Source organism: Mus musculus, chromosome 8 (genome assembly GCF_000001635.26).
Source record: "Mus musculus strain C57BL/6J chromosome 8, GRCm38.p6 C57BL/6J".
Taxonomy (NCBI): Eukaryota; Metazoa; Chordata; class Mammalia; order Rodentia; family Muridae; genus Mus; species Mus musculus.
The window spans coordinates 22398681-22408924 of NC_000074.6; the positions used below are offsets into that span (position 1 = coordinate 22398681).

Here is a 10244-nt window from a genome sequence, read left to right on the forward strand (position 1 = left end):
TGGCCAAGGAAACGGAAATCTGCTCTCCTCGCTGACTGCCGAGCTGGCAGCCTCCGGGAGGACTCACCTTGAGGTCTCCCAGCGTTATCCAGCCCCAGGAGGCTGTGGCTTTAACAGTAAATGGAAAGTACTAGAATGGTAGTGGTGAACTATAAGTTCCCTTATGGGCAGCTTTTTAAATCATCTGTTTATTTGTCTACAGACAGGGTCTCGCATAGCCCAGGCTTAACTTGCTATATGGCTGAGGGTGGTCAGGAACTTCCTGATCTTCCTACCTCCCCCTTCCAAGAGAAGGAATTTCAGGTTTGTTCCACCAGGCTTGGATTTGTGAGGTGGCTGGGATGAAACGTGGGGCTTCCTGCATGCTAGGCAAGCGCTCTGCCAACAGAGCTACATCCCTAGGTTTTAGTTGCTTGTCTGATTGTCTATTTTGTGTCGCTTTAGGTTTCATTCTTTCTCCCCTAAGGAAATCCATTCCCAGGAACATTATGGAAAAGACAACAATATAAGCTGCCGCTGCAGGTTTTATAGTTCCCAGCGATATATTCCTGAGGCTTTAATTAGAAGCTCAAAGTGACGCTGGAGTGAGGGCGCAGAGGTAAAGAACCTTTGATACTTATCAACTTGACTCAGCCTAGAATCAGTAGAGGGATTGCCTAAATCCAGTCAGTCTGAGGATGGAAAGGTCCGTAGCAGCAATGTCTTGATCAGTAATTGATGCTGGAGAGCCCAGCCCACTATGGGTGGTGTCATTCCTCTGGCAGGAAGTCCTGGATTGGAGGGGGGAAAAAAGCATCGTCCAGAGATCAACCAAGAAAGTGAGTCGGTAATCTGTATTCCTACATGGCTTCTGCCTTGACTTCCTGCCTTCCGTCAATCTGGAAGAGAATGCCAAATAAACCTTTTCCAAGCTGCAGTTTAGGCAACAGTGTTTCATTGCTGCAACAGAACGAAACTAAAATTCAGTTCTTAGCCCACATCTGGTAGCGCCCAAGTCCAGCGCTGGTGTGTATCCAGCTCCCCCGTCTGGCTTCTGTAAGCATCTGCAGGTTCCTTCAGGGGTACACACACACACACACACACACACACACACACACTACACATAAATAAAATAAATCTTTAAAAAAGAATCATAAAATCAAAAGGAGCAGGGAATACTTAAGAAAACTGTGGTTCACAGGAGTGATAAAACTATCTTTAACTCTAGCCCTATTCAATTGGAAGAGTCTCAGGGTCATGTGACCCCTACACCACCAGCTTCCCACTCCGCTTCAGCCTCCCTATGAGCCTTTTCACGTTTTTAAAGATTCCTTTAATTCTGAAATTGATGTGTATGTATGAAAACATGCATGCTGGCACCTGTGGAGGCTGCAAGGCAAAGTTGTCCCTTGAACAACAAGAGGTACCAGTGGTGAGCCGTCTTCCTTGTGTGCTTCCTTTATAGTGATGTGTTTGTGTGTCAAGTTGAGGGGGGAGTGTCAATTGTACTGGCTGGTTTTGTGTGTCAACTTGATCCAGGCTGGTGTTACCACAGAGAAAGGAGTTTAGTTGGGGAAGTGCCTCCATGAGATCCAGCTGCAAGGCATTTTCTCAATTAGTGATCAAGGTGAGAGGGCCCCTTGTGGGTGTCCCTGGGCTGGTAGTCCTGGGTTCTATAAGAAAGCAGGCTGAGCAAGCCAGGGGAAGCAAGCCAGTAAGTAACATCCCTCCATGGCCTCTGCATCAGCTCCTGCTTCCTGACCTGCTTGAGTTCCAGTCCTGACTTCCTTTGGTGATGAACAGCAATGTGGAAATGTAAGCTAAATAAACCCTTTCCTCCCCAACTTGCTTCTTGGTCATGATGTTTGTGCAGGAATAGAAACTCTAAGACAAGTGAGTGCTCTTAACTGCTGACCTACCTCTCTGTCCTCTTGAAAACAGCATGTCACAGGCAAAGAACACTGCTCTCATTGGACAACAAAGTGTGTCTCAGGGCTGACTTCCAAATGAACAAACAGTCACACACAGGACTCTCTGCTCAAGGTAATGGTGACTACCCTTGGGATTATGCAAGATATCAGTGTGGCTGGCCAGTAAGGCAGCAGGTTTGACGCAGGTGAGAGGACAGACTGACTGACTACAGGAATCAAACCTTTGTCGGTGTACCAGAATTTCACAATGTGCAGGTTAATGACATCATGGGGCAGGGGGTGGGGGGCAGATAACGCAGTGTGAAACTGGAGTTGCAAGCAAATCACAAACACAGAACATCTTGGATTCAAATGTGCACTTGGTGATCGAGGAGAAAGAAATTAATGCTCTAATTACACATCCTCATACCCACTAAGTATTCTTGACTACTGATAGAACTTCTGTTGCAAACTCCCTTGGGTCTTGTTTGGAGTCAGTACAACCAATCTTTGACACTGAGAAAAACAAACATAGATTTGGATTTCTGTAAAACTATGTGAAAGAAAAGGAGAATGTTGCATCGGTGAAATAGTTGTTAGGACAATGTTTGAAAGGGGACAATTTCTTTTATGTGTTTTTTTCCTTTGGGAATTTTTATGGCATTTGTGGAAATGAGGGAAGGAAAGTCAAATCCCATGTGTATTTTATGAGTCTTAAATGTATATTTTTAAAGGATAAAATATAATGGCAAAATAATTATGGATGAATCGATTACAGTAGGAAACAGTAAGCCATAACTGGAAAAAAAACCTCTCCTCTCATATATTTTAAAACAAATTTGGCTACAGGTAACGTAATCAATTTGTACATGAAAAGATATCAAAAAGTGGGAAAGGTCCCGGTCAGCCATGTCCGGGTCAGATTTTCCAGACTGCCTTTTCCCTAGTGTGTCTAAGACAGCTGGTACTCTGCCGAGTACTTCAGCCTTACATGGGTTATGCAAGTAAGAAGGGGCCATTTTCACACACCGCCTTTTCATCAGAGGGAAGCATATCTCTCCTCCCTGACAGTTCACTGTCAGACTTCACGATGTGTTCCATTGGCCCAGTAGTGGGATCAATGTCTTCTCTCAACAACAATAATAACGATTACAATAATAACAAATGGTGGACAGAGAATAGAATTATTCATAATTCATGTAGAACAGGACCCAACAAACTCATGAAAAGGACCAGCTAGCAAACATTGGAGACTTTTCAGGACATGCTGTCTCTACTGTGCTTTGCCAGCATAGAGCTAGGCACACTGTGGACAAGTTAGCACAGCTGTGTTCTGACAAGATGTAACCTTTGCATGTGGAAATCTCATCTCATATGTGATTGCTTCTGTGTGTGTGTGTGTGTGTGTGTGTGTGTGTGTGTGTACCAAAAGCAATTTTGTTGCATTTACACATCAGAGTCCATGTCTAAGTTTTCCTAAAAGTTTTATAGCAGCAATCTTCTTTACTCAAAAACATTTTATGTGACCACAGGTATTTAGGGAGATAAAACATATATACAAATGTAACATTTACTTATAATAAGCCACAAGTATTTTTAAAATAATTCTTTGGTATGTATATAAGTTTAGCATTTATAAAAGATGAGCACAGCCGGTCAGTGGTGGCACACACCTTTAATCCTAGCACTCGGGAGGCAGAGGCAGGTGGATTTCTGAGTTCGAGGCCAGCCTGGTCTACAGAGTGAGTTCCAGGACAGCCAGGGCTATACAGAGAAACCCTGTCTCAAAAAACCAAAGAGAAAAAGAAAAAGAGAAAGAGAAAGAGAAAAAGGTAGCACATGTTTACATATGAACAAGATGCATGTGCGTATTTATTTTTACATAAGGAATCTTCAGCTGCTCCCACTTCTTGTCCGGGGCGTTTCCTTTGCTCTTCTGCTCTGTCTGGTATTTCTCTGATGCTGCACTCAGGTACAAGAATGCAGCTATGCCTTCTGCACAAGCAGCTCTCATGAAAAGACTCCAGCATCTCATCCAGCTGGCTCTGGGTTTTGGTCATATGGAACAGGATATCTCTGAATTCCAAGGAGCCCTGACTATCAATGGCCAGATCCCCCATGTTTACCAAGTCACTGAAAAGACCTTTGGCAGTGGGAGTCACTCCTACCAGGACTTCCTAATACTATTCCACGTGGTGATGAAGTTGCAGAGGCTGCAGTTGAACTGACTCACTTTCTGGAAAGTTGGTGTGTCTCCTGTGAGTGTGATAGCAATGTGGTCCTGAGTCCTGCCTGGGTCACAGAACCATTTGACAACCAGGGTTCTGAACTGTATAATAGTAAGAGGAGGAAAACTAGCTGAACAATAATTAGAAACAAGCAGACTTCTTGGATACATTTGCCTTTCCGTTCTGTTGACCACAGATGTAGTGTGACCATCTGTCTCATTCTCCTGCCTCTGTGACTTCCCCACAAAATAGACTAGCCTGACATTATAAGCCAAATAAACCCCTTTCTCCCTTAAGTTGCCGTTGTGCACAGTATTTGTCTTAGTTTCATTCTGTTATTGTGATAAGATGATGTCAGCTTAGAGGGCTCATTATCATAGATCAGCAGATCTATGATAGATCACAGATCATATCATAGTTCAGGCTCAGTTCTTTGGAGGTCTGTGGTGATGGTCATCATGGTGGGCTGGGTTGTAGAATGCAGCTTCTCACCTCATGGTGTCCTGAGAGCAAACACTCCCTTCATCAAGATCAAGGCCCCAATGGGCTGCAAAGATATCTCAGCAACATAGACCATGTGTTGTTCTTGCAGAGGAACTGCACCCACATGGTGGCTCACAGCAGTTCATAATTCCATTTCTGAGGAACCAATGCCCTCTTCTGACATCTGCAGGTACCAGGAGTGCACTTTGCACAGACATACACACAAGCAAAACAATCATGCACACCACAAAATAAGTGACCCCGATGCCTTAACTTCCTCCCTCTAAGCCCGATCTCCCCAGTGTTCCACCATGTCCCAGCACATGGTTATCTTGGAACAAAGCTTTCAACATGGGTGCCTATGGAAGACATTTAGGATCCAAATCATAGCAAATCTGATGGCACATACTTGTGATCCCAGGGTACCAATATAAATCCTACCTTCAAAACAAGCTTCAACCACAAAGCGAGACTTTATGTCAATAAAAAAAGGAAAGAAAAGAAAAGAAAACAAACAAACAAAAACCCTTGCAGATTGCAGCCCAAGAGGATGAGGGATGCAAAAGTGGGTGTCAGAGGAATCCCACAGCAGGATATGTTATGCAAGAAATATGGCCTCTTTCAATTGGTATATTCATTGGGGCTCTTAAATAAAATCAACAGTAGATAACTCTATATTTTGCTGAGGTGTAAAAGGCCTCTGGTTAAAGGAACACTTTAACTTTTCCGATGGCTGGATGGAAGTTTTGGACTCCGTGAACACCTTCCTTGAACAAGGCCTCTCTCTATCCCACCACAGAGCTGGTCTGCCCTAGAAGCCCCTGCTATAGCTCTGTAGAGCTCTGTACGTTAGTCTGTGCCACTCTCCATTTGTGTTTCTGTTCTTCCAAAGCTGGGCATGATCCTCACCATACTTGCATGATAAACCATCCTATGCCATCCCTGCCTGGTTTTGCTCATTGCCAAAGGTCAGGTTTTGAGAGACAGCTATAATGCCACACTCTTGGTCTCTAGCCTTAGCCATCTCTACATAGAAGCAGGCCAGATTGGATTTTGCTTTCTTCCTTCAACATGCAGAACTCACTTCAGTGTTAAGAAAGCCCCCCCCTCCAAGACAGGTAAGGAGTTTAAACCATGCGGAACAGCTATTGGTAAACTCCAGACTGGTCAGAGAAATGGACAAGGGAAACAGCAGGGATCTATGAACATCAGGGCACCTCGACAGGCTCCCTGGAGCTTGGTTTAAGCATAAGTTTCCCCAGTGTGCTTTGGCTGGAGGGAGCTCAAGATCCTGACTTAGATCATTGGGCAGTCGCCACCTGTTGAACTCTCGTGACCTCGTGACTCCAACAAGGGCTGTTCTTACTGTGCCTACTCCATGTCTTGCTGAGGTCCAGGAGCTGTGATGTGTTTGTTCCTTGCCATGGCAGGCTTCCATCGCTTCTGTCAAAATGAGTCATGGCGATCAATTTGATAGATTACACCAGGACTTACAGAGCTCTCTCTGTCTCTGTCTGAGTCTCTACTCTACCCTGACTTCCTTTATACATACCTGCATTGGATTATTCCCTAGCAGGTTTATCCAATCTGAGACCCATAGGCTACAAGCATCCCAGGATAGCTATGAATGTGATCCCCCCAAGAAAAATTGTCAATGACAACATCATGTCACAGTGTCAAAATGCTGGACACACCTACACGTCTCCTTGCTTTAAAACTGAAAGTACTTAATTACTACTCATTGAGCCCCGTCCATACCTAGGCCCATGCTTTTACTTAGACTTAACACCAAGACTACTTTGAATGTGTTAATAAGTACTGTTTGAGGAACAGAGTTGGCAGTAATCGTTGTCATAGTAAAAATACTGCCAGACAAGCCTGGTGTGGTAGAATTCGTTTTTGTTAGAATGCTGAAGCAGTGGGTTCTGTGTCTGGGTGTGTGCCTAAGCCTGCACATCACATGCAATGCGTGCAGAGTCTATGAATGCCAGAAGAGGACACTGAATCCTCAGGAGCTGCGGTTACAAAAGGTTATGAGTTCAGGGAATCAAACCTGGGTCCTCTGGAAGAGTAGCAAGTGCTCTCAACCACTGAGGCATCTCTCCAGCCCCTGACAACCTCTTTTAAAACATTCTACATCTCCTTGTTATCTATTCTACGTTATATTCTCTGTAGCACTGAGCATGCTCTGTATGTTCATTTCCTCGTTTGTTTGTTGTTGGCGTGACTACCTCACTGCTATCCGCAGTTGTAAACTAACGAGAGCAGGGATTTAATGCTTTTTTTTTTAAGATTTATTTATTGCTATATGTAAGTTCACTGTAGCTGTCATCAGACACGCCAGAAGAGGGTATCAGATCTCATTATGGATGGTTATGAGCCACCATGTGGTTGCTGGGATTTGAACTCAGGACCTTCGGAAGAGCAGTCAGTTCTCTTAACCGCTGAGCCATCTCTCCAGCAGGATTTAATGCTTTTAACTGACATGTCTCTACTTTTTAGTAGCTCTTAACGATGTGTAGCTGCTTGATTTCCATATAGCAAAATGAATTTTAAAATCCAGACTCTCTGTTGTGTTAGTCATACCTAGCCACAACAGGAGCTGAGTAGCAGCTTGTAGCTTGTGGTTTGTGGCTTGTGGGCAGGACACACACAGAACCATTTCATCATCTCCATAAAGTCTATGAAATGTAATTGATCGAGAGCAGTAGCTGGTACACTGTGGCATTCTGAAAACATCTGCAGAAGGAAGTTTCCCATCGATTCTAATCGCAGGAAACAGTGGCACTAAGAGACACACACCGTTGTAGAAGAGCGCTCCAACTTCCCCTGGTAATCTGCATCAATCATCTCTCCTTACACTGTTTTTCCTTTCCTTACTCTGTTGGCTTAAGGCAGTGAATTCTAAACCTGTGGGTCATGATGGGGGTCGCATAAAAGATAGCCTCCATATGAGATATTTACACTATGATCCATGACTAGCAAAATTAGTTATGAAATGGCAATGAAATCATTTTATAGTTGGGATGGTCACAACATGAGGAATGGTATTAAAGGGTCTCATCATTACAAGGTTGATGTCTGGACTTCCAGTTAAATGGGATGTTTGTTGAAACATTTAATATTCCCAAAGATGTCATTTAATAGGTTGTAAGATGTTTAGAGGACTCAAATTCATAAACAATATGTATTTATCAGGCCTTACTATATGATTACAATATTTGTATTTGACTCTTCATATGTATTTTACTTGGGCATGCCAAAAAATAATTTTAGCACATAATAAAAATAAATTTAAAAAGTAACCAAAGTGCCACAGTTTGCTTAAAAAAATCTTTTGGGAACAAAAAATATGGAAACAACAAAAAATGTTGAAGACAATTATCATAGACCCATGATACAATTACTTGAAATTAAGTGTACTCAGTTGAGAAAAAATAAAAGACAGTTTATTTCTTTAGAATTTGAGGGATGCTTAGTAACACAAAGGATTAAAAGGTAACATTTGCCATATAGACTTATGGTGGTGATATTTCTTCTCTGTCTGTCTGTCCATCTGTCTGTCTGTCTCTTTCTCTCTAAATGGCTGAGTGACATGTAATTTGTTCTTTTTAAAAAAATATTATTTATTTATTTATTTATTTACTATCCCAGACTGTTTTCTAACAAGTAACCTGAGCATCATAATTTGCACCAAGTCACCCTTCCACGATGAGCCTATTAAAAGTGGAAAGAAAAAATAGTAAGTGTTTAATGTGCTCACTTTGGGAAGGGAGGACAGGGATCTAGAAAATGTCTCAAGTCCACCTTTGGGGTCCTGAAGTAAATCAAAGCTCAAATAGAAGGACGCACACATCCCAGCAGTTCTTCTCTGGGTGTGGGCACTGTCACCATTACCTGAGTTTTAGCTTCCCCCATAAGGCCGTTTGATAAGATGTTTCTGAAATCCCTTTCAGGGAGACAAGTTAGTCCTCTGGCTGGTGTGCCTTCTGTCTTCCACCATGAGATTCCTAAGGAAATCCCATTCTTATGTTTCCGTTATTTCAAAAGTCTGAGAGTCAGATTGAGAGATACAAATGTCACAAATAACGTTATATCTGCCAGCCCCCAGTTACATGGGAAGATCAGAAAACGTTTTTATGAAGACATTCCTCAGAAAATCCCTGAGAGACTTGTCAACGCTGGTCTGAGGCGGAGGGTGCGCTGCACCGGTCCGGAGTTTCTTTCATTTTCTAGAACTGCACGTTGAGCCCAGGGAACCATGAGCAACTGCAATGTGTCATTGGTCGACCCAGCTCCTTGGGGTTTCTGGCTCCAACGTGGCAAGGATTTCAACATGCCTCTGACCATCTCTAGTCTGAAGGATAGTGGCAAGGCATCTCAGACACATGTCAGAATAGGCGACATGTTTCTCAGCATCGATAGGATCAGTGCACAGGGAATGATGCATCTTGAAGCCCAGAACAAGATTAAGATTGTACGGGCTTCCTTGAATATGACTCTACAAAGAGCTTCAGCTACAGCCAAGACTGAGCTGGTTACGGTCCAGAAGGAAGGTCAAGGAAGTAGTTAAGTAGTTAAGCCTGTGCCCATTACATCTCCTGCTGTATCCAAAGTCACTTCCACTACCAATATGGCCTACAATAAAGCACCACGGCCCTTTGGTTCTGTGTCTTACCAAAAGTCACATCCATCCCATCACCACCATCGTCTGCGTTCACCCCAGCCCATGCCGCCACTTCATCACATGCTTCCCCACCACCTGTGGCCGCAGCCACTCCCCTCCACCTCTCTGCATCCAGACTGCATGTTAGTGCCAATCTTAGTGCTGACCAGTGTTCATCTCCACCGAACACTGGTAAACCTGCAGTTAATGTCCCATGGCAGCCCACAGTCACCAGCGTGTGTTCCGAGTCTGCTCAGGAGCTAGCAGAGGGACAGAGAAGAGGATCCCAGGGTGACATTAAGCAGCAAAACGGCCCACCAAGAAAACACATTGTGGAGCGCAACACGGAGTTTTATCGCATACCCGCTCACAGCGATGCCAGAGGACACTGAGGACTGGCGCCCCCGGACTTGAACGACTCAGTCTCGTTCTTTCCGGATCCTTGCCCAGATCACTGGGACTGAGCATCTGACAGAATCTGAAAATGACAATACGAAGAAGGCAAAGGAAAGGATACCCGTTCATGTCTTTAGTCCCAAATACACAAAATTCCGTGAAGTTTCAGCACGTGCTCTTAACGTACAGTGACTCTGAGCCCTGCTCCCCCACCTAAGCAGCTAGCACATACCTCTCATTCACGTTTTCTTTCTCCCATCCATAACAAAATCTGTTTTACATTTGACTCGTGAAAACTAGAACAATTGGTGTGCTTTCCTAACAATTTCCGGTTGTGAACACGAGAAGGCTGAAAATGTTGTGTCCTAATTGGTAGCTCACAAATGCAAAGCCAAAGGATGGAAAGGAAATGACCTGGCCCCTTCGATGTATTTACATCTATTCTCACTGCTTCAGTCATGGTCGTGGTACAGGAAGGTTTTTTGGTTTTTTTTGTTTTTTGTTTTACTTATTTATTATTATATGTAAGTACACTGTAGCTGGCTTCAGATGCACCAGAAAAGGTCAGGGTGGTTGTGAGCC

The 10244-nt window shown here is 43.7% G+C and overlaps 1 long non-coding RNA gene and 1 pseudogene across 1 annotated transcript; both read left to right on the plus strand.

Moving 5' to 3' along the window:
* Positions 1 to 40: 40 nt before the first annotated feature.
* Positions 41 to 911, plus strand: 1810012K16Rik (RIKEN cDNA 1810012K16 gene). Its single transcript, NR_045473.1, has 3 exons — positions 41 to 303; positions 467 to 598; positions 765 to 911. It is a non-coding gene; the product is annotated as an RIKEN cDNA 1810012K16 gene (long non-coding RNA).
* Positions 912 to 8846: 7935 nt separating this feature from the next.
* On the plus strand, positions 8847 to 9869 carry Gm6009 (annotated as a pseudogene).
* The last annotated feature ends 375 nt before the right edge of the window (positions 9870 to 10244 follow it).